This window comes from Aythya ferina (genome assembly GCF_964211825.1).
Source record: "Aythya ferina genome assembly, chromosome: 14".
In the NCBI taxonomy this organism is placed as follows: domain Eukaryota; kingdom Metazoa; phylum Chordata; class Aves; order Anseriformes; family Anatidae; genus Aythya; species Aythya ferina.
This window is the reverse complement of record NC_140312.1, coordinates 7,410,210-7,432,657: the sequence shown is the minus strand read 5'-3', so window position 1 is coordinate 7,432,657 and position 22,448 is coordinate 7,410,210. Positions and strand designations below refer to the sequence as shown.

Genomic DNA, 22,448 nt, shown 5'->3' with positions numbered 1-22,448 from the left:
GCCAACAGAATGGTGCTCTCAGGTTAGGAAGAAAATACTTAAATCCCTTAACTGACATTTTCAGCCTAATTCTGAATATCTTGTTTTCCGGCATGGGTCACAAGACACATCTGCTCTGTCAGGTCGTGTACCAGGAGACACGCTGTGCAGCTAAGTCACAGCAAGCTACCTGCAGCCCCGTGGGGACCCCTCCTGTGCTGCAGCCAGAGCAGGCTCTGCATGCAGACAGAAGCTCCCAGGCAGGTTATTCGGCTGGAGACTTGTCCACTGCACCTCCTGCCATGAGCCCCTGTTGTGCATCTTGCTCACCAAGCTGCTCCTGCTTGCTCTATGCAGAGATGTGCTCTACGGGGACCACGAGTCAATGCAGCTTCACCCAGTGGTAGCAGCAACCTTGTCCTCCTTTTTGGGGGATGAACTGCAACAACAGAATTGTGGCTTGCACCTGAATTGTCTTCTGGGTTGCTAACCCCGACCTTAGCCGTCTTCCACGAACATTACGAATTGTTCCCATCTAGGTTTTGCTGAGTTTGCTTTCTTATACTGATAGATGTTGATAACATATTGTGGTAGTATCAATTATTTCCTGCAGAGGCATGTGAACTCAGAGATTTAGGGGGAAAAGGCCTAAAACACACACCAACTGATTCTGAAATCAGTTTTGTCAGCAACAGGTACCTTAACTGCTGATACTCAGTGTAAAACCAGCCTCCTCTACTACAACACGTCCTACACAAATACTGATTTTTGCTGTAGGGATGTATGTAAGAGGGAGAGCTGGTGGCAGACTGATAGTGTTCAAAGTAAAAGCCACCAAGTTACTTAGGATTTCTGTTAGATGGTTTCTGCCTTTGGAAAACGGAAAAAAAAAAAAAAAAAAAAAAAAAAAAAAAAAAAAAAAGGCTTGAGTGTGGGTAACATATGAGCAGGGACACACAATGCTCAGTGCCTCTCTGACTACTGTAAAATGGTTCCTCCAGCTTAACCCAGAAGGGCCCTCACACCCCATTTGAAGCAACTCATGTGAGACTTCACAGGAGATAATTCTCCTCTTTCAAAAAGGGAAGTGAATTAAACTCTGAACTCTAATCATGTTAATAGCCCTGCCTGACACTATAAATCACTGAAGTAGCAGTTGGTATGTGCCCATAAATTACTGATACTGTACCCTCCTGCAGAAGATTCTTTCCCTTTAAAAACTTAATAGATTTGCATCCAGACTTCTTTTTAAATACACTGGCTTGCACTGACAGCTTTCCTAGTGCTCTAGGCACTGATTTCAATTTTCATAATCAATTATATCATTTTCCTTCATGGCAGTAATTTGATTACTGCTTTTGGGGTGTGACAGGCATTTGTGAACATTTCTGCCTGTCTTCATCTGAAATTGTTAATCTTCCTTCCTTCCCCCCACCCTTCAAAACCTGTGCAAAATTGATAAAATAACATCAATAAATCAAGACACTTGCATTTTCCCTGAAGTGACAATATTTCAGCTTTCTTCTCTGAAACACAAACAAGGACATAGTTCACCTGGCTCAACAGCATGACCAAAAGAAGTATAAAAAGATTATGATGTTTTGTGGCATTTATTGTCAGTTTTGTTCATATGACTGACTTGCAAACTGTCTTTTCTAGATCACCCCATCTTTGAAATAACTGCCACTACCACCTAACATTTAGTAGTAATTTACTACATAGCAATTGCTATGACTAAGCCCACATCATCAGAAAAAACCTGCAAGATTCAAGGAAAAAGAAATTTACATTTGCTTCTCAATTTCAGAATTCTTGTTAATCACCCTGTACATTACTACATTTCAACAGCACACTGTAAGTGTAAAACTGTTCAAACACAGCATCAGAGGAAAAAAGCTCAAAGTTTGCCACTTCCCAACTATTTAAGAAGTTTTAATGAGAGCAAATGTAGGAGGCAAGAAATATGTAATCAAATTCTAAAACAGACCATAGAAAGATGCATGCCCATCCATGAATCTAGCTGATTTCATCAACCGCACGTTTCTTAGCAATACTGAAATCCACTTACATTTCCACAAACACATGGAGAGATTCCAAGTGGAGTACTGCTGACAGCATTCACTTAGTTTTCTTTCAGGGCAAGACTCCCCCCACCCCTCGAGGTTTTTAGTTTCTCTCTTTAAAGCCACATTAATACAAAACCTTCCACTTGCATGTATTTAGTGAAACAGATTTTGTTTGATTCTCCCCTTCACTCGTCTTTTTTTTTTTTTTTTTTTTTTTTTTTGGGGGGGGGGGGGGGAAGAGGGAATACTGCATATATATTACAAGCATTCAGACCACAGAAGCTTAGAGCATGTGAACTGTAACTCAAAAGAGAGATTACTGTTGAAGTCAATAATAATATAAATCAATAAATTGATTCTCCTAACTGCTAGCTGATTTTTTTTCCTGGACAAATTCGCAGTTGCGCAATCAAGAGACCGCAAAGTAAGGCAAAAGCACGGAGACCAGAACAATGAAAGAATTTCCAACTTTAACTCAACTTTTGAATTAAGACTAAACCAACAGTCCAACAGTTTTATTTAACATTTGTGAATGATTTGTCCCATGGAAGAAAAAGTTGTCAAGAGCCCGTCTGGTAGAAGGAAATGTTTCCAGGAGAAACCCCTATCAGTCAGGTGCAGTTTTATGGAGAAGGTCTGTTCACCTCTTCCAGGACTTAAGAGTCCAAATGCTTACAAATGAATTTTGAGTAATATGAAGCAATAGAGCACAATTTAATAAAAAAAATCTTTGAAAAGAGCAAAACATTCCAGGAATTAAGAATTTCCTCTTGTCCATTTTATTCATTCCTTCTTACCATTCATCTCTCTCACTAATTAGCTGTGGTTTTCTTTTCCTCCAAGATGGAACCTGTGCTAGTAGATATGTTCACAGTCACTGTGAATTACTGAGTCATGTAATTTATTTTTTCTTACGGGTTATTTCCACGTAAACTCCTTTTAAACTAAGCTAGAAAAAATTGGCTCTTTAATGGTACGAAAGCAGCAGCAATCAGCTTTGCTCTTGCAGTTTCCATTTATTGAGCTAACAGAGATACTCACAAATTAAACACTGAAGTGATTTTAAATTTAAGGTTACCATTCTGACTTAAAGCTATATATATGAAGTTTACATGTTACTTTTGCTCTTTTGCTCCTAGATGGGTAGTCGTCTCTGAAAAGAAATAGACTTGACCTGTGTTACCAAGCTGCTGTGAAGGCTGCCTGCACAGGGGAGGAATGTAGCAGAAGAGTCACTTCACATTTCGCTGCTATCTAATACCATCTATTTGTTCACTGTCCCTCTTCAACTGAAAAGGTTTTACCATTTTTCATAAGGCCCAAGAGTGAGTAATTCAAGAAAAAGATCTTTCAAACAAAACAGTGGTTGAATAGACGCTATTGCAAACATTTATATTGCCACATCCCTATTTGCCACTGTTACAGTTTGTGAAACAAGGAACAATTCAGGATTTCAAAGGAAGCCAATACCTGTCAAGAGAGTTCTCATGGGTAACATTACTTAATCTGCAGTTGTATCTTTGGTGTGTGAGAGAGAGAGAGAGAGAGAGAGAAACTGCAAGTATAAATTATCTTCATAAACATGGGACTTAAAATCCCAAGAGTAAAAGTTTTGTGTAAGTGCCAAAGCTTAGGCACTTTTCTGTTGCAGCCAGCCATCCTCCCTCTGCCCCGCCAAAGGTGGGGATTGCCTCTTTAACAGCAGTGGAAGGTGGAGACTTTGGAAAATGAAGTTTGGGAAGTGTGGTATCGGAAGGGGCCAGTACAGCCTGTACTAAGGAGCAGCTCGGTCCTTTCTGCGTCAAGCTCTTGTGGCTCTATTAAATAGCAGGAGTAACACCTTACACCTTCCAGAGCACGTTCCCAGCACACACCTAACACGTACAGCTTCAACCCTGTGAGAAATGTCAAATGAGTTCATTATTCCCCACCCTCACCCTTCTCTCTCATCATTGTAGAGCTTCCAGCAATAACAGACTGCCAAGGAGTTACCAACACCAACGGGGAGGGAGTGCCTGCCGCGCCACACACTGCATACAAAGGCAGCGAGCAAGGGGATTTACAGGGGAGGAGAAAAAGGAGGAATCACATGTTTCATCCTGCAGGGATCAACAGACAGACCAACTGCATGAAATAGTTTTGTAAATGAAAGATGAAGAACTGAGGGTTCTTGCAATTTTGTAGTTCTTAAATAAAATTTGTATTTTGGGGACAATGAGGAAAAAGGACTTGCATCAGTCTGAAGGATATGGGGAAAGCAAGAAGAAAAGAAGGAAGAAGGATTCTCTTCTGCCAGCTGAGACCAGGCAAGCAGCTTTCCTAAATAAACAAGGTCTGGACAAGTCTACAGCTAATAATTTGGAGCTTTATAAGCAAAATCTGCATTCCATTGGCAGAGCCAAAAGCTTGCCTAGAGATTACACACGATGCTCTAATTGCACTGGTTCTTCAGAGCTGACCCATAAAGCACGAGCAATGACTGACAGATGCAATAAAAGTTTCTGACTAGCTTTTTGAGGAACAAGCCACTGATTTGTATTTGGAATCTATTTGAAACTGTTCTAAGAGTCATGTAGAATAAACAGCCTTTTGCTCAGCTGCCAACACGCCAGCCTGAACGCTCGATGAGGTGACTTCAGAAAGAAACAAAAAGTCTCTGTGTTTCCACCTACTACATCTTGCACTAATGATCCCCCCTCTCCTGATACAGAGGATCTCAGTGCCGGAGAACAATGATGAATTTACAAGGGCAAAGACCCACAGCTGCTGCTTTGCTTTGAAATCCTTCCTCACTTTTATAGAGCGACTTCAAAGGAAAGCAGAGCCCAGTGACATGCGTAGCACCCCACAAACCAGGCTGTGGTCACACTGCATAAGCCTGGAGACTTGCAACACTCACAAGCTCTCATTTTTGAAGCGATGCTTCCGGTAGAAGATAAATCACTGATTTAAGACCAGAACCTCAAGAAATATCGCTTATTACTGTGGATCTGCTGGAATAAGAGAGTTCAAGGTGCCTCCAGATACTAGTCAAGAAAACATGAAGATGGTTCTTTCGGCAATCAACAAACATGCTGTTTTTCTTCTTGGAGAGGAGACTAAAAGACTTGATTGACACATTTGTCCAATCTGTCCAGAAGTTTCTGCAAGAAATGTGTTTCAGCCGTGGTCAGAGCTGAGCACCAGCCTTTAAAGCTCAGAGACCATCCTTCTCTACAGAACTGCTGAGGAGCTCCCGCTAAAATTTAACCATCAATTGTAAAGTCTTGCCTCTGCGTCCAGGACCACAAAAGCTTAGTTACCAAATAAAATGCTATCTATGAACTAACACAAACAGCCTATCAGCTGAGGCAAGAAAACAGACACAGGGCAATTCCTGTCTTTATTCGCACATCCTAGCCCGACTGCATTGATTTCAAACACTTTACCTTGCCTGCTTTTCTCTGCAATGCATACCGTATTATTACCCCCCAAGAGGCCACTTTACACTTTGCTCTCCTGCCTCCCTGATCCTGCTTTGTTGTATAAAGCTATATGGAAAATAATACCTAAGTGGCTGCACATCCTGCTGTGAAGTTGCTTAAAGCATCACTCAGTTTTTCTGAAAATTTTCATGCCATTAAAAAGAAGAAAAAAAAAAGTCAGTCATTACATCTCAAACTTGACAGCTTTTTTCAGCATGAAAACCATAAATTAAATAAAATATATTTATTTATTCAAATGCATGGGTTTACTTACCACCCAAACACTTCTGACAGCTGCAAAGATGACAGTAACCTGTGATACCTGCTCTGCATCACCCTCGTGGTTGTCTTGTTATTGCAGGAACCCCAAAGGTACCTCCTGAAAAATCAAATCACTCTGTCCTAATTAGAAGCTTCTGAAGGCAAACTTCAATTGGGATATGTGCTTCCCACATGTTAAATACTAATTCAGAAAGCAGGAAGCCCTTCTCTCCTTCGCATGAGAGGCTGCAGACTTAAAAACACCAGGTTTAAAACCCAAACTGAAAACTCTGCTGTTTAATAATGAAACACAGCAGTTGTAAGATGTTAGAGTTCCTCTAGTAATAAATAAAACTCTGACTGCAGCAAGTCAGGTTGTGAGGAGCTTGCTCACAGCCACAGAGTCTTATAGAACAGGATTTTGCCCTCTTGTTGCAAAGGTGGAGAAGATATATATTTAAAAAAGAAAAAAAAAAAAAAGACAAGAAACCACACACAAAAAAAAAAAAAAAAAACACACCACCTTTTTCGAGCACAGCTGCTATTACAGGAGGGAAGGAATCTGATGTCTTTAACTTCATTAAAGGCACCAAATTCCCTTTCCAGGGCTGACACTGTTTATTAGTCCAGGGATCTAAACCAGACGGCTAGCAATCAGGTCAAACACCATAAGTACCAAGCTCATCTGAGTTGCTACAGTAATAATAATTGGGCTTATTTAGGTTTTCTACAGAAAACTCTCAGCTCTTAAAAATACCTCACAGCCAAGGTTATCCCAAATAATGCAAGTGCTGCCACTGGACAAGCAATACTGTATGGAGGGAAAATAAGCCCTATAGATTTTACTGCTCTCATAGGGGTCTAATAATTTAGTATAGATGTAAGATAGTCTAAAGTCCAAGTCTTGCTATGAAAGGCAGGAACTAACAGCAGCCAATATGTTAGTACAAGGACCATTACAAACTTTACTTCCAAATGCAGTCAGGTCTTATCATTTGCCATGAAAATTTAGTTTTAGCATATACTTTTCTATGAAAATAAAATGTGCTTGTCTGCAGTAGGCTGCAAGATAGATATATTCTCATCTGTGCCTGAAAGTTATGGATGCAACCTTTGTATGGCAGGTATCCAGTGATCTGAGATCAACAGTCAGATTATTTCTGCCTATGTGCAGAAATAAAAGACAAAAAAACAGAAAGCAAAAACAAAACAACACAAACAAACAAACAAAAAAACACTTTGGGGCTTTTTGGCAGTGTGTATTATTTAGGTGGCAAAAGCACTGTGCCCCGATGTTAATAACTAGTTAAATCACAGAAGAGTACAGGTTCCTAGAAAACACTTGACTCTCAATTTTCACCCACTTATAAGCTTGTCACTAAGTCTCATACTGAAGGTACTGTCATAAGGACAATTTATTATTATTATTATTATTTTAACCTTCAAGTGTATAATAAGCCAAAGCTAACATGCACTGCTCTTAATTAAAGATAATCTATAACAAAACATAAGACCACTTTAAAGCAATTTGTGTTGCTTCTAGTTGTATGCAGCTATAAGAATTTACTGCATCACCCTGTGCTACTTTCTGTTGTGATGAAAATCTGCGTGGTTCTGTTGAACTCTTGTTGATTTACAGCAACAGGTTTTGTGGGTTGCTGATCTAGTTTGCTATACCACGTTTGCTGTAATATTGTGCTCCAGTTTCTCATCTACATTTCTTCAAGTAGAGATGTCAAATACTAGTGAGTCCAAAGACTAAAGCTAGACATCCTATGTTCCCAGAGCTGTTCGGATTAGCAATTTGAAGACTACAAGATGATTTAATCATCACCTATATCTATGCACAAATGGACGCTGTGGTAGTAGGGATTTTTTCCACCATGATGACAGAATAAGGTCTAGTGTTTGGGAAGCAAAGTGACATGAATTCAACCTTCAAATATAATGCAAGCTTCTTAACTGGGCAAGTTATTAAAGACTCAGATGGGTTATTACAGAACGTGATAATCTTTCCCTCATTTGGTGTCTTTAAAACCGGATCAGACAACGTGTTAAGCCTATGTCTCTCGTGTGTGTGTCTTGCTACCCCTGTAGCAAGTCCAAAGCCTGTGCACACAGTGGGTAGGTCAGCTGGCTGTGCTGGTACCTTGCAGACAACCAGCCTCAAAGCCTGGCCACAGCTCACTAAATTCACTGAACTGCATTAACCACCTATGCACCTAGAGTGAAAGAAGGATAATTCAACTTAATTTATTGAGTGCTAAGTCACTTGTATGCTCTGAGATTTGCTGCAGAGTAAGTGCATGTATGTTAATAGCTAGCAGGGCTTGCACTACTGTAACAATCATCAGGACATGTTCCACGCAATTAATTTTCTGTCTTTCCTAAGTGACAGGGTTTGGGTGGTGCCTTGGTGTCTGCACTTTCCTGCCTCGGGCAGGCCATGCAAACTCCCATTAACAAGTCTGATGTGGAATGCATGGTCTGTACTTCTGCTGTGAACCTGGCTGTGCTTTATTCAACTCACTAGAGTATTTCATCCAAAGAAGGGAGCAAGCCAGAAGAATATATCATAACAGGAACTGAGGATCTGTGGCCCTAATTTGTAAGGAAGAGACAAGTAAGCTCAGCAGTGAGCCATCACACAACCTATCCTCTACATTTAAGGAGATAATACAAAATGCTTCTTAAGGAAGCGTTTAAAACAAAACACAAAAATCCATGCTGGAGAACAGTGGAACTATCCTTTGGAGAAAGTTCATTCTAACCCCTAATTAGCTACTGTCTGGTTTGTGTCTTGAGGGATGAAGGTTTGTAGAAGAAACCTGTTTCCACACACTGCACAGCAGGCTGGAAGGACTTCAGATTCATTTAGTTTTATGCCAATTGTTGTGGAAACTTCTAGCAGCATCTTTGAAGCTCCAGGGAAAGTTATTCTGACACATTTGTATATATGGCATACAACACAAAAATCCTTCAGGAATGACTTCTGCATGCAAAAGTACATCAAAGTCCTAGGAACTGCTCTTTTACCTTAAAAAGATAAGGGCATCATTGTAATTGAGAGTTATTTCCAACACAGCTAGCCTGCCTTGAACATAGCAGCTTTCAACCTCCTTTAAATTACCTTGTTACTCTAATTGGCATTAACACCGCAAGCTGCCAAAATAATGGTGCATTGAGACGAGCCAAAGGTACAGCCTGGATGTGGCTCTTTCAATGTTCACCAAGCAATTGTGCGTGCTTCAGGCTGACACGGCTGCTGTGCGAGCTGTATTGATCCCACATTGGCTGTGTGAGGAGCGAGGTGTCAGGATGACATCCTAATCTGGACTAAATTACAGGATGCCAGCACCTTGCAATGGAGGCTATGGAGCTGTACTGCCATTAGGACTTCATGCATTTCTCCATTGTAAACTCAGTTTTTATTGACTTATTACAATCGAAGTGTTTTTTTGTTTGTTTGTTTTGTTGTTTTTTTTTTCCGTGTAAGAGAATAGTCTAGAATACAAGCCTTCCTGCTGAACATCAGATGCCACTCTTGTATGACACTGGAGACCAGCTTTTGTCATTTAAGCAGCATTACGCCTTGTGGTCCCCTTTCCCTACCTACTGGACAAGCCAAGCACTAGAGGGTTCCCTTTAGGCACCTAAGCTGCATGACACAAAAATTATAAGTACTTCTTTAAGGGCTTTAAAGACTAACATCCTGCTAGGAAGTTCAAAAGGAGGAAACCAGGTAAATTCCTCTCTATAATTTAATTAAGCTGTGATGTTCTACTTTTCACCAGAATTATTACAAAAACAAGACACAAATTGTCATTTCAAGGCTCTTCCTTTACCCTGATGCAAAAGCCTCAGAGTATTCTAGCTGAATTACTGTTGTTTACTCTTTAATTTTAACTGAGAGATATGGCCCCAAAATACAATCAATGCTCACTTTTGAAACTCTAAAACTTTAATTACCATTCCCAGACACGCTCTATGACATGTTTTATGTAGAATCAATGCTGACCCCATAAAAGGAAAGCAGTCACATTTTGTAACACAAGTTAAGAAGAAAACAATTGCTGATCATCTAACCACCTCTGCATGCATATCTATCACTCTTCTGTTATTGTGGATTAGACAAATGATTATGTCTTAAGAAAGCAGAAATGTGCTACAATCCTACTTCTGATGGCTTGTATAAGAATCTATTTAAGTGCTAACTTATGGTGCTGGGTTTTTTGTTTTGCATGATTTGGTCTCTTTTTTTTTTTTTTTTTTTTTAAAAACATGCACTTTTTTTTTTTTTTAAAAAAAAAAAAAAAAAAAAAAAAGCTTCTCAGTGCATTGCTTCCCAAAAAGCAGGAAAAAAAAAAATCCTGAAACAGCTAAATTTGATCAATACAGTTTGACACTGCTTCCTTCTAAATCAATCTTAATATGCCGAGATCCAAATACACGTTGACGCATCAAGATACAATTGCATGAGAGTTGTCACATACAGAAAGAAAACTGCTCATATATGTACTCCAGTTTTAATATGTCCTAGCAGATCATGCCATAAACAGCTTGTCATTCCTAGACTTTGGTTTTGGGTGTTCCTTTTTTTGGTCATGAGCATGGTCAGCTTCTAATCTTTTCAAAGACATTACCATGCATCAGCCACGTAAGAAAATGACTGGCTTTAAGCAGACAATGACTGTGTTTCCCTCACTAACACACATAAGTAAGAGGCATTAAAAAGTCTTGTGTCAGATAATGACATTTAGAGAAAAGATGTGCCAGGACACCCATGTTCTCTACTACTAGTCCATGAGGGATAGCTTAACAAAATGTTAAAGAAAAACCTGCTATAAACCTGTGTTAGAAATCGTTAACATCGGTGCATATGTGGGCAGTTAGGTATGTTGGTCTAGCAGGTACACAGAGCTCAAACAACCTCCAGCTAAAGCCAATAGCATTTCCATTCACCACTCAGAAAGGATGTTAGCTAATATGGGTATATCTGGGGCTAGAGACTAGAACATAGCAATAATAAGCTCCACCACTCTCTAAAGGACCTAAAAAACTCAGCGGGTTAAATTTCTGTAATAATATGAATGCACATCTCTGATGGCATGCTAAAGAGTACCAATCCTTTATTTACATGCAAGCCAGAGATTTGCACAAATGTGCATAGATAAACTTAGAAACAGACAGACATATGCATCCTATGGAACACTAAATTGAGCATAAACATTGCACAAAAATCTTGTTACTTGAAAAAAAATCAGGTCACATAAGTCAGTTTATTCTTGGAAACAAAAACTACTGCTTAGAATAAGCTGATAGGCAATTCAGAGCTATAAAAGCGAGGCAAGTGAGAGCTCTTCATATGCTCAAATCTTTTGACTTAGCTTGGTCAAACAAAAGACTTTCCTGCAGTTAGTAAATCTTCAGGAATCCAAGTTACTTTCATCTTCACAACCAAAAGTGTAAATATACTTAATTAAGCTCCTCTTCTTAACAAAGGCTACCACAAAGAGCTGCCGGTTTCCTATTTCCCGACTTCCCTGGCATCTTCTCACCACCTCCTCTTCTCACACACAAACATACTCTTCCTACATTATGTGCCAACAGACCTCAAGTTAAGCACAGCTAAATACAGCTTAGAGACTCTGAAAAGAAGAGCAAATAAACCCCGAATCTACAGCCCAACAGGGAATGGGAGCTCTACAAATCTGAGTGATGGAAGGGAACAGGGACAGGCCAAAAGAAGAACTGGAGCTATGAAGCCACCTGAAGTTACTTATAGACACTGATATCCCTCTATAACTCTGAGTACTCAGCTAAATGGTTTAGACACTTAGGAAGTTCTGGCTGCATTCTGATATGTATTGCATATCATCAATGCAGGCAAAAATCATTTTACTTTCCCTGCTGAAGTAATTCAGCACAGCACCTTGAGCTTTTACTGAAGTCATTTCTTTGCTCATCTCAAAGACTTTCATTAAATGCAAGTCAGAATTAAAGCTGCAAAGTTAGTAGGAAAGTACCACGCTGCTGGTCCTCACAAGTAAATTATGTTTCTTGCACCAGGCTAGTCAATGCAACATGGATGTGATGCAACACAGTGGTAAGAAGCCAAGGCCATGAAACCGAGAAGGATTCACATGCATATTGAGATGATCACAGATGGCACTAGACATTAAGGCTAAAGAAAAGCTGAATGTAGAATTTGCTGATAGGAATGCTGAGAAGATTTAAAACCTACATCTAAGAAAGAGCTTTCAAATTTTTGTTTCATCTATTACATGTTATTCTAGGGAAAAAGGTATGATCTCCTTTCTCATCACTATGGATAATAACTCTTACATCAAAGGACAACAGTCTCCTGTAATGACTGGATTGTCATTTACTCAAGCAATACTTTTAAATGTGATCATAGAATCAGAATCATTTAGGCTGGAAAAGACCTCTAAGATTATCTAGTCCAACCCTTCTTCCATTTTAAAGGGCTCTACAACAATCAGGAACTCTGGCATCATGTTATCAGCTGAATCTTTTTCTCCATAACTGCCAGGACCTGACGGGTGTAAAGGTCCATGCAGCATCACTAGAGCATGGTCTATACTAAATTCTTTGATTTCTTTGAAGCTCAAGTGGTATCCAGCTGTGTTTGAAGTCCCATCACTCTCTAGCACTAGAATGTCAAGTACAGTCCAACCAAAGGAGAAGAAAAAGTAATTTCCCTTCACAGAACAGAAACAAAAAAAAAAAAAAAAAAAAAAAAAAAAAAAAAAAGTGCAAGTCTCCTCCTTTGAAAAATGTTTAAAAATGAAGAAAGAGACAGCAGCAATGTCTGAGGTTTCCTGATCAGTCACCAGAACAGAAGAACAGAGCTCTCCCGTAACCACAGGAGCCTGTCTTGGCTGTGCAATAATATTTTACTCTTTACCTTCTCTTGCTACAGCAATGAGTCTTGCATGTTAATCCCCAGAATCCTCGTTATTTAATAAATGCATTAAAGTCTATTGATTTTTAGTGACTATGAAAGATCAAGTCAAAACAAAGCAAGAACACTTTGCGATGCACAGGGCTACAAAGGGGGGGAAAACACCCTAATGAGGCTAAGAAGTTACTGTGCAGGTTGAGGAGAAACCCCAGGCAGTCAAGTTCATCTCTCAGCTGCATGGAGGTAAGTGGTGAGTAATTACACTTGGACCAAAACTTCAAGCAGTACTCTCTGTGGCCCTATCCTAAACTCATACTTGCATAGCCACGAGAAAGTTTTAATTTCAAAATTCCAGAAATTATTAAAGTTTGTTTAAAGGCCTGAAGGGGCTTCTGTAATCTTTCAGTATGACCTCCTGTTCAACACAGACTAAAAGCAAGCAGAAGCAGCACGTAACTCCATCAGCCGTCTCCCAGGGGAAGGGAGGAACGAGAACTGATGCTCTTCCACACACTTGGGAATACCAAGCCAAAAAGCCATGCAACAGGTAAGAGCAAACATATGCTTCACTTTAAATATTTGCAACTTAAAATCCTTCATGCAAGGTAATTCTCAATAGTTACATTTTCTTCCTCAGAATTTCACATCCCACCTCATTCAAGCTTATCCACAATGAAACATAATGCTGTGATTAGAAGCATGCTTAATTACTGCTCAGCAATAAAAGTTTATGAACCAACATTTTATCCTAGCCTGTGCATTGTCTTATTTATTTTTATATATTCATAAATATGCAAAGCCATTAAGATGATTATTAATTGCAGCAGAATACAATTAGGAGGCTTTCAGCAAATGCAGTCTTTGAAACGGTTGTATCTATTCACTGTTTTTCCAGTGTCTGTCTTCAATTATTTAGCTTTCCGAAGATCTCTGTTATCATGATATAATGAATGCTCCACATAAATAGTATTGCTGCCTAAAAGAAAGGACACTGATCTATTACTAAAGTAAGCTCAGGCATGCAGTGAGTTGTGTCATTTTATAAAATCTTCACAAAACTGATTACTTGTACAGCCTCACTCTGTTGTTCACAGTACTGTAGAGTTGCATAATCGACATTTTTTTTGAACACAGTTACCATCTCTCCCTCCCCAAAATGATTTCTCTTCGGTCATTTCATAATTAATTTCCAAACTAACATTCCTCTCCGACACGCCCGTAAGTGCATACTACAGGAAAAGAGTTGGTGTTGAGCCTTCATTAGGGGAGAAACCATTTTGCAAATTATGGATGCTGCACACAATAAAACACCAAAAATTGAGTTAGAAAGATGCCTTTTCAGGAGGTGGCACTCAAGAACTCTTCTCAAAGGTCAGCAGTCTGACCTCACTGATGTTTGTTGCACTGTTCTCACTAGGAGCCACTTACAGGATGGTTTCAGCATCTCGCTTTGGAAGGTGGTGGAAGTCTTCATAACAATCAAGACATTGTTGCAGTCTGCAAGAACTGACATTAATTCGGTGGTTTTTAGCCTCTAAAATGATCTTTCGCTTTTGATTCCATGCCCTTAAATCATTTTTGCCTAACCTAACCCTGCTCCCACACAGTGCTCCTCCTTACCACATGCTACTGCAGGTGTCAGGGCCCAATTTTCCTTTACATGCCAATAACAGGCGTTGCAATATTCATTGAGAAACATTTTGTTCAATTCTACTGTTTTCCTCTTTATTCAACTCACTAATGGAGAGGCAGGTTAAGCTCATGAAGAAAGTTTAAAAAAATAATAATAATAAAAAGGTTATACAGAAACGCCGAGGCTGCTGAAGTTAACACCTAACAAGTCAGAAAACCTGACCCATGAGCACAACCTCCCAGAGCGTCGTGCTTCATCAAAAGCTCCCCCCCAGAGGCTGTTAAGCCAAGTGGTGGGTACAGCTCTTGGCACTGGCTAGAGAGTGATGGAGAATGGCCATGTCAGGACAGAGAGGTTGTGGCTGTATTGTAGGAGGTGGCAGCAAGGCAAAGTGGGGAAAAACGCACCAAAACCACCCACGATGTAGAGCACATGCATCCGTCACAAGAACCTCCCTTAAAATGATGGTTTTCAGGGAATAATATCTTAAAGGCACAACAAGGCAGAGCAGTATGCAGGTCCTTCCCCAAGGGCAGCAGGAAATGACCCCCTATTTACACCAGGCTGCCCTCCCCAGTGCCCTTAAAAAAAAAAAAAAAAAAAAAAAGCACTTCCTAAACACAGGAGAAGTGCCAGGAAAGAAACCTAGAAAAGCCCCCAAAATCCTGGTGTGTTTTTTCACGTTTTCATGATTTCTCAGCACACATAAGGTGATTGCTCCCAGGGGAGAATGTAAGAAATACAGTTTGCAGCCATGCATCAAAAACAGCAACAATGCTCACACAATCAGCTTGTGCCTTTCAACCAAAACGACTGTGCAGGAGACATGAAATGTTGCAAGCGCTCCTAGATATCTCCTCAAGGGTCTCCCGGGACTTGGCATGGTTTTACTAGTTTCTACTTTGATAACAGTAAAGCAAACCGAAGGCATGTCCAGGCAGTGGTAAGCACTGGACTTCAGAGCTGTACATTAGGGACAGTACTGCTCCCTGCATGCAAGACAGAAGTCAGATTTCTTCCAGAAATTCTCAGAATTCCTTTTCAGCTTCAGCTGCATACAAAACCCAAGCAGCTAACCTGCTGATCGTTTTCCTTCTGTTCAAAATGAAAGCAAAATGTTCCTAAAATAACCAATAGCCCATCGTGTTATGCCACCACACTGTCCAACCTTGACCCTATAATCCAGTCCAGGAAGATTGACCCCAACACCAGCGCTCAGAGCCCACTGTCGGTACCACAGCCACCCACAGAGTCTCAGGATGAATAATTTAAGGAGGCAGCTTTGGGAGCCCTCGACATGCACAGCAGGAGAGGGGGGCACGCAGAAACTCTCTGAAGCTGCCCTGGTGTGAGCATTCATACCAGCTTGAGAAGTAGTTAATGCTTTTTCCTTGGTGCTCAGTCAAGATATTGGCCAGATGCTGCTATCATGCGATCTGCTATCTCATCTGAGGACATGTTTTAAATTTAGTGTTGTATAAAGATATCGAAAAAACATCACTTCCTACAGTTACCAGGCTACTTTTACTTATTAATGCTTCTTATATTATCAAAGAGAATAACAAAGAGAAAGAAATTAATAGTCCTCTCTACTTTTCTTAAAGGTTTACTTGCTTATCTACCTCTTGTTCAGGGCATATACCTGTTTCTCCCAGAGAAACTGGGAGAAAAGTACTCATTGTCAGCACGTCCCCGCGTTTCAAAGCTAAAGCACTGAACAAGATACGGGCTGGGATGGGCAGGACAAGCAGCTTCATGCACGACCTCTCTGCAGCACGGAGCTGCTGCACCACCGAGGCTGGGGAAGAACCAGCAGAGCAGCAGCTTGCAGGTGCATTTCTTCCCCCAGGGCCTGGAAGGGAACCTCCATTTCCATCCCTCTGCAGAGGCCGGTGCCCATCACTGTGTGCAGCTGTGTGTCCATCACCTCCTTGCCCCTCGGGAGGGCACAGCTCACCCCTACAGACCTATAAAAGTGACTCAGTCAGAAGAACAAACTTCTGGTGCTGCCCAACAGCACATGGGAGGTAAAACAACTGTCAGAGCTACCTCTTTACTAAAAGAGCATAGGCAGTGACAAACAAAGTCCCAGAGCTGGCCAGTAAACCACTGCAGTGCCTCATTTGGTACCCCTGCCAACTGGGCACTCCTCAGAACAGCTTTGAAACTTCATCGCCTGTCTTGCGTTTCTTTGGCCTTGCCCTCCGCAGCAAGCCCATACTGGGAGAAACTAAATTAAAATAAACAAACAAATCTCAAATCTATTCTAGGAAGGAAGAAAAACAAATGAAGACAAATCATGCATGCCAGCCACACTGCATGATCTATTTCTAGAAGGTAGTTAGTGCTGTGGAATACGAGGAAGCGCAAGATGATGGAAAGGCAGCGTTGCTCTGCTCCTATCTGTGGAAGGCTGGGAGAGCTGCTGGAGCCGACACCAGCGCTGGCAGGCTGACCAAATTACTTTGATCTCCTTAACCACTGATTTACAGCAGGCACACAGCAAAGGTGTGGCATCCGTCACGTTATCGCGCTGCCGTGTGAGGACAGCCCGTGCCCAGTACTGGCAACGTGCTATGGCCAGCAGAGGCATCAGATGCTCAGCAGCGCAAAACTGTCCACCAGTGCCCCTCTTATATCCACCAGCACTCAGATCCCACTTGTTTCCAGCCATTACTATAGCAGGCTGGATTTGATCCAGACAAAATGCTGGAGGTGAATAAAGGAGCAATTACCTAACAGAGATAAGCATGCTAGCAGACGGCATTCCGACTGCAAGAGTTGCCTGCTGCTGTTTAATACTGAGATACTCAACTTACATCCCAATTTTATTTCTAACTTTAAGAGTAATGCTGTAGATAACTAGAAAACAGACAGGCACATTTTAATAGCCGTTGTTTTAATTAAAAAAAAAAATACATAAACTTAACATTAGACTTCAAAATGCTTTGAGAAATAAGGATCTATGCAATAAGAGGCTAATATTACTAAAACCTTTCACATTGGCATATGAAAATTTAACACTCTAAGGAAGAATTAAGCTAAAACTTCATGTTTTAATTAAATCCTACTTATATAATTTTTGCTGAATCAATCTGGAAAATCAGGAAGATTAAAGCTGAGATTCATTAGTATGGTGGCAAGTGAATATAAACATAATTTCTGCAATTTCTGCTGATTCAATTTTAAAAACCTACAAGATTAAAACTAAGACCCACTTGTAGGATGGCAAGTGAATACAAACTTATTAATTTCAGATCACAGACTTTAATATAAAAATAATCAATGAGAAATCACATTAAAGCTGCTTTTCATATTCATCAGATTATTCAGTAAAGCAGACAACAAAATTAAATCCCTGCTGAAATAAAACAAATAGAGTATTTTCCAGATCACAAAAGCTGCATTCCAATACACCAGTCAAAACCCAGAATCAAACTTACATTGTAAATCAACAAAATATTATTAAATTAGACCCAACTGTGGAACAACAGACTCAGTACTGCACACTTGCTCCTCTACGTCTCGGCAGGTCTAGATGCTTCTGGGAAATTAGCCAGCCTGATTACCGTTATAAGAAATCTTTCCTTTGGCTCTCCAAACCGCTGATGTCAGTTCCTTCCCATTTTAAAAGAACTCACGTTATGTTACAAATAAGAGCACAAGCTGAAGGATTGCAGCACAGCAGAAATACAATAAAGGAGAAATGAAGCTCCTGATGCTCTGCTAGGACTCTCCACAAATATCTTCATGAGGAAAATAGATATCTCAGAAGATAACAGACTGAAAATAAGTCGGGTACCTTTCTTCAGGGTCATCAGCACAGAGTAGAGAGGGACCGTTGAGGCATCAAGTTCTGCTTCTACCCCTGCTCCTCTGCCATAGGCAGTGGTGCAATAAAACCTAATCCATACCCAAAAAAAATCCTGCACAACTTCTTCTTCCCCTTCACCTTGATGCAAAACAAAAGCACAAGGGGTACAGATGCAAGGAGCCTCAACAGCCAGGTACAGCTGACCTCCGAAAGATTTGACACCCAACAGCTAAGACAAATCAAGGAACATCATTCTGACCTCTCCTGCCAAAGATAAGCAGCTTCTTCAGGTCCCAGACCTGCAACCAGATCCCCAGTGGTGGAGCCCGAAGACCAGAGCAGAGCCCGAGTGACTTTCTCGGCGCACAGGGACAGGTCTGCTTGCTGCCGCCTGCACAAGCTGTTTGCAACAAGAGCATATTCTGCAGTTTATAAAGTCACTGATACCTCCCTGCCCTCCAGCCCAAGATGGGGGATTTTATTTTTCTGAGATTCTAATAGCGTTGAATTAGACACAGGTTCTGGCTGGCAGCCTCAACTGACCTTTTTAAAGGCCTGAAATAGATTTAAACTCAAAGTCCCTGGCAAAGGAAGCCTGGCATGCTTCTTTCATGCAGCCAAACAGGGTTCAGTCCCAGCGACACTCCCCCACAGACCAGATAGGATGAAAAGGGCAAGTCTCTTAAAATATGGCTCTGACTTTGAAATTCAGATGACAAGGCTTCTGGACATATGGTATTTGACAGCTCTGTAACACAGAGGCTCTGGTCACCACTTGAAAAATTAATCAAAGTTTCCATAAAGACATGCTCTTCCAATTCTGCCTTCATAACTTTGCTGAAGGGGTCCGCGGGTGCCAGCAACCAGACGCTTTGGAGCACGCGGACAGATTTAAGCAGACATGGAAACTCCTGCAGCCTGGAGCTTCCAAAATGAGTTTCTCCCTCCAGTCTTTTTTTTAAGTGCATTTTTCAATACAGAGCATCCAATTCAGCCAAAGAGCAAGCAGAACTCAGAATATACGGATAAATGCTTACACAGGATAATTAGATACAAAAAAGTTAACTCCTTATATAAAAAACACAATGGGGTGAGTCAACGTTTTAGAAAGTCAGGAAGTGGGGCAGTTGATAATTTAATGATTTAACTATTATTACCCAAGATAAACTTAAATACCCTGCAAATACGTTGTCCCTTGTACCAGAGACAAGTTGTGCTGTGAACAGGCTTCAGATCACAGCACTGTGCCTGTCAACCCCAAGTTGCACCTCTCCTCCACTACTGCAAATCTGCATTGTTCCACTGAATGTAAATTATTCAGGTGAGCATGAACCACCAAGGTCAATTGCTCCATTGGGCAGCCCTGTGCAAAACACCTCGAAGGATTTCTTAGATTCCAATTGTCAGTGCAAGCATGGAGGAAGAGGAAGGATCGGAAAGTTTGGGACAGTTGTGGAAAATGGGCTGCCCAGAGCACGCTGTTCCCCTCCAGGCTCAGGCTGCAGGTGCCAGGCAGTCACCGCGGCAGGGGCTGCTCCGAGCACCTTCCTCTCCGCAGCTTTGATTGCAGCAATTACGTTCAGACACAGGGAGAATTAACACAGCTATTTCACAGACCAAGGCATCCCAGAGCTGAACCAGAAAACTACTCTGCAATAAAGTAGGATGTTTGTTTACCTCATCCTGGCCTGACGCCTCACTTTTATGGTGTAATCTTCCACTTTGCTAACCCAAAGCAAGAGCTGGGGAAGCCCTGAAGCTAACCTGCAAGGAAACCACTTAAAAACCATCGCACGCCAATAACTGAACAAATTTAATTCAATTTCAGGAGCAGATGAAAAGGGGGAAATATAATGAGAACCTACAGCTTCACTCCATCTTGTGAAACATCCAACTGTGTCAGGAAAAGAGGACAGTGCGGTGGCATAGGGTACTTACAATACAGGAGTAAAACCCTATCACCTCCAGGATCACACTCTTTTGGCTATCTTTCATGTGCTTTGTTTTTTAATCGCCCTTTTATCATCATATTTCATCATTTTAGAGTACGAACCTTAGATCATTTATACCTTACAGCAATCCCACGTGCAGACAGATACTGTGCATGCACACAGAATGCATGAACACCTGCCTGCTCCCACCCAGAGTCACCTCCTAACTTCAGCAATTAGGGAGTACCAAAACTCATTGGTACTTCCTCTAAATTCAAATTCAAAATCCTCATTTATAAGTCATCTGAGCACATGCTTAAGTTTTAATAGTACAAATCTCCCTATCTGATGGAATTCATTGTGTTTAAATTTAGAACTTTAAGTTTCAGAGGGTTTGGTTTTGTTTTTTTAAGTGTTTCATAACTGCAGGTGCTTCTAGGGGCTTTGTATGTACAGTCCTCTGGAGACATTGCCCCTTTGGACAGCTCATGAGAGCTAAGGAAAAGCTGAGTTGTTTTTTGTTGTTTTCTGGTTTGGGTTCTTTGTTTGTTGTAAAGTCGTACAGTACTTTCCATATGCAAGTCTCCCAGTTCACAGGAATTTTGTTCATTTCATAAAAACAGAAATTGGTGCTAAGTAAGCAAATACACATACATCTGGTATTTCATGTGCTTCTGATAATTAAGGTCATTACAGGAGTCAGTCAAGGCTCAGGGCAACGCTGTATCAAGTCTATGAAGTCCTGTACAAACAGGCAAAATTGCTTTTATCCCAGGCAATTCCCCATCTCACCATCTGCTCTTGTCCACATTTATCTTAGTTTAAAAAAAACCTGTTCCTGTTGCTGTATCTGTTGTGGCCCTGAGTATGACATTGGTGCTTAGCAGCTCCTCCGAGTTATTCTGTCTCATTGAAAATTCCAAAAGCACGGAACAGATCTGAGTTTTGAGTGAGTTTTGCTTTAAGAAAGTTTGGGAGCGAGCAGGATCCATTTAAAAAACAGCGAGAAAAGGCCTAGAGGGGACAGATTGAAAAATAAAAAAGAAAAAAAGAGAGGCTATAAGAAAGGGGAATCACGTGACAAATGCAATTGAAGCCAGTCTCTCAGAATAAGTAAAACCCATCCAGCAAAAAGGACTGTGTAAGGGTAAAAATGAAGTGTGATAGTCCTGTCACCTTTGGGGCTCTGAGGGATAAGTAATGAAAAGTGCTGGATTAGAGATCATAGAAAACAGGGCTGGAAGGGACCTCACGAGGTCATTGAGTCCATCTCCATGCCCCAAGGCAGGAGCAGCTCTACAGATATCACTTGTGACAGATGTTTTTCTAACCTACTCTTAAAGGCCTACAACAATGGCCATGCCACAACCCCCATAAGCAATCAAATGTGGTATTTCATCCTAAAAAGTTTTTGTTCCTGAAGTAAATCTCACCTGCTGCAATTTAAACCCATTATTTCTGGCCTTGTTCCCCATGGACAAGGAGAAGGGTGATTCCCTTCCCTGCACAGCAGTCTGTCACCAGGAGGAAAACAGCAATGTCCTCGGTGCCCCGACTTCAGCTTTGTTTTAGTTCTTGTCACTGCTGCTCCTATTATATTACTTAGTTTGGAAGGGATGCTGAAGGTAGCACCATGGTAACAGGACAAAATCCTAACTAATCTGTCCTGTCCACAGATGGCTAAAATCTGGAAGAACATCTTCTGCTCTCCCTAAAGATGAAGTGAGAATCTCAAGTCTTTCTCCAATGACCACAGTGTTTGCATCTCTGTTAGGATATCAGGGCTCTTACGCACAGCAATTCTTTTCTCTCTGAACCTTTCCCTTTCCAGCCCCAGGCTCTGCCCCAGCAGACAATATTCAAATATGGAAAGTAAATATATATATATATATATATATATATATATATATATATTTTTTAAAGGCAAAAGAGAAACAGCCTACAAAGATTTCAAGTGGCAAGTTTCCAGGCAATGACAGGAAAGCAAGCCAAGTGCTCCAGTAATTGAAAGATGTTAGCGTGATGCAGATACTGCTGGGCAAATTATTATGGATTGTATTATATAGGATCTCTTCTTTGACCTGTAATGTTATGGCATTAAAAATGGGTCAAGCAGGCGTTTGACAGCAAAGAAGCAGGAGCTGGTGAAAGATATGTTCTCCTAATACAGACAGGAAATTATAAACCAGTTCTCTCTGGATATTTGTACGAGACTGTTACAGCAACATCATGGGAATGAAAGATGGGGGCATGTCTTTTTATTTCTGGTCTTGGGTAAAGTTTTTTTGCATATTCAAATCCAAAGCTGTCATATCTTCAAGCTGTTCTCCCCAAACATGTGGACAAATATCTTTCCTGTGATGGGAACTCAGATT

At 40.8% G+C, this 22,448-nt stretch overlaps 1 protein-coding gene across 8 annotated transcripts in view; it reads right to left on the bottom strand.

The window, feature by feature from the left end:
- Positions 1-22,448, bottom strand: part of SGCD (sarcoglycan delta) — a 401,695-nt gene that overhangs the window by 275,533 nt on the left and 103,714 nt on the right. The window contains exon 1 of one of the 8 annotated variants that reach the window (XM_084536005.1): positions 18,402-18,551. The exons of 5 other annotated variants lie outside the window; for them this stretch is intronic. The gene's annotated coding sequence lies outside the window, so the exon portion shown is untranslated. 2 more of the 8 variants (XM_084536009.1, XM_084536006.1) reach the window with 2 other exon arrangements.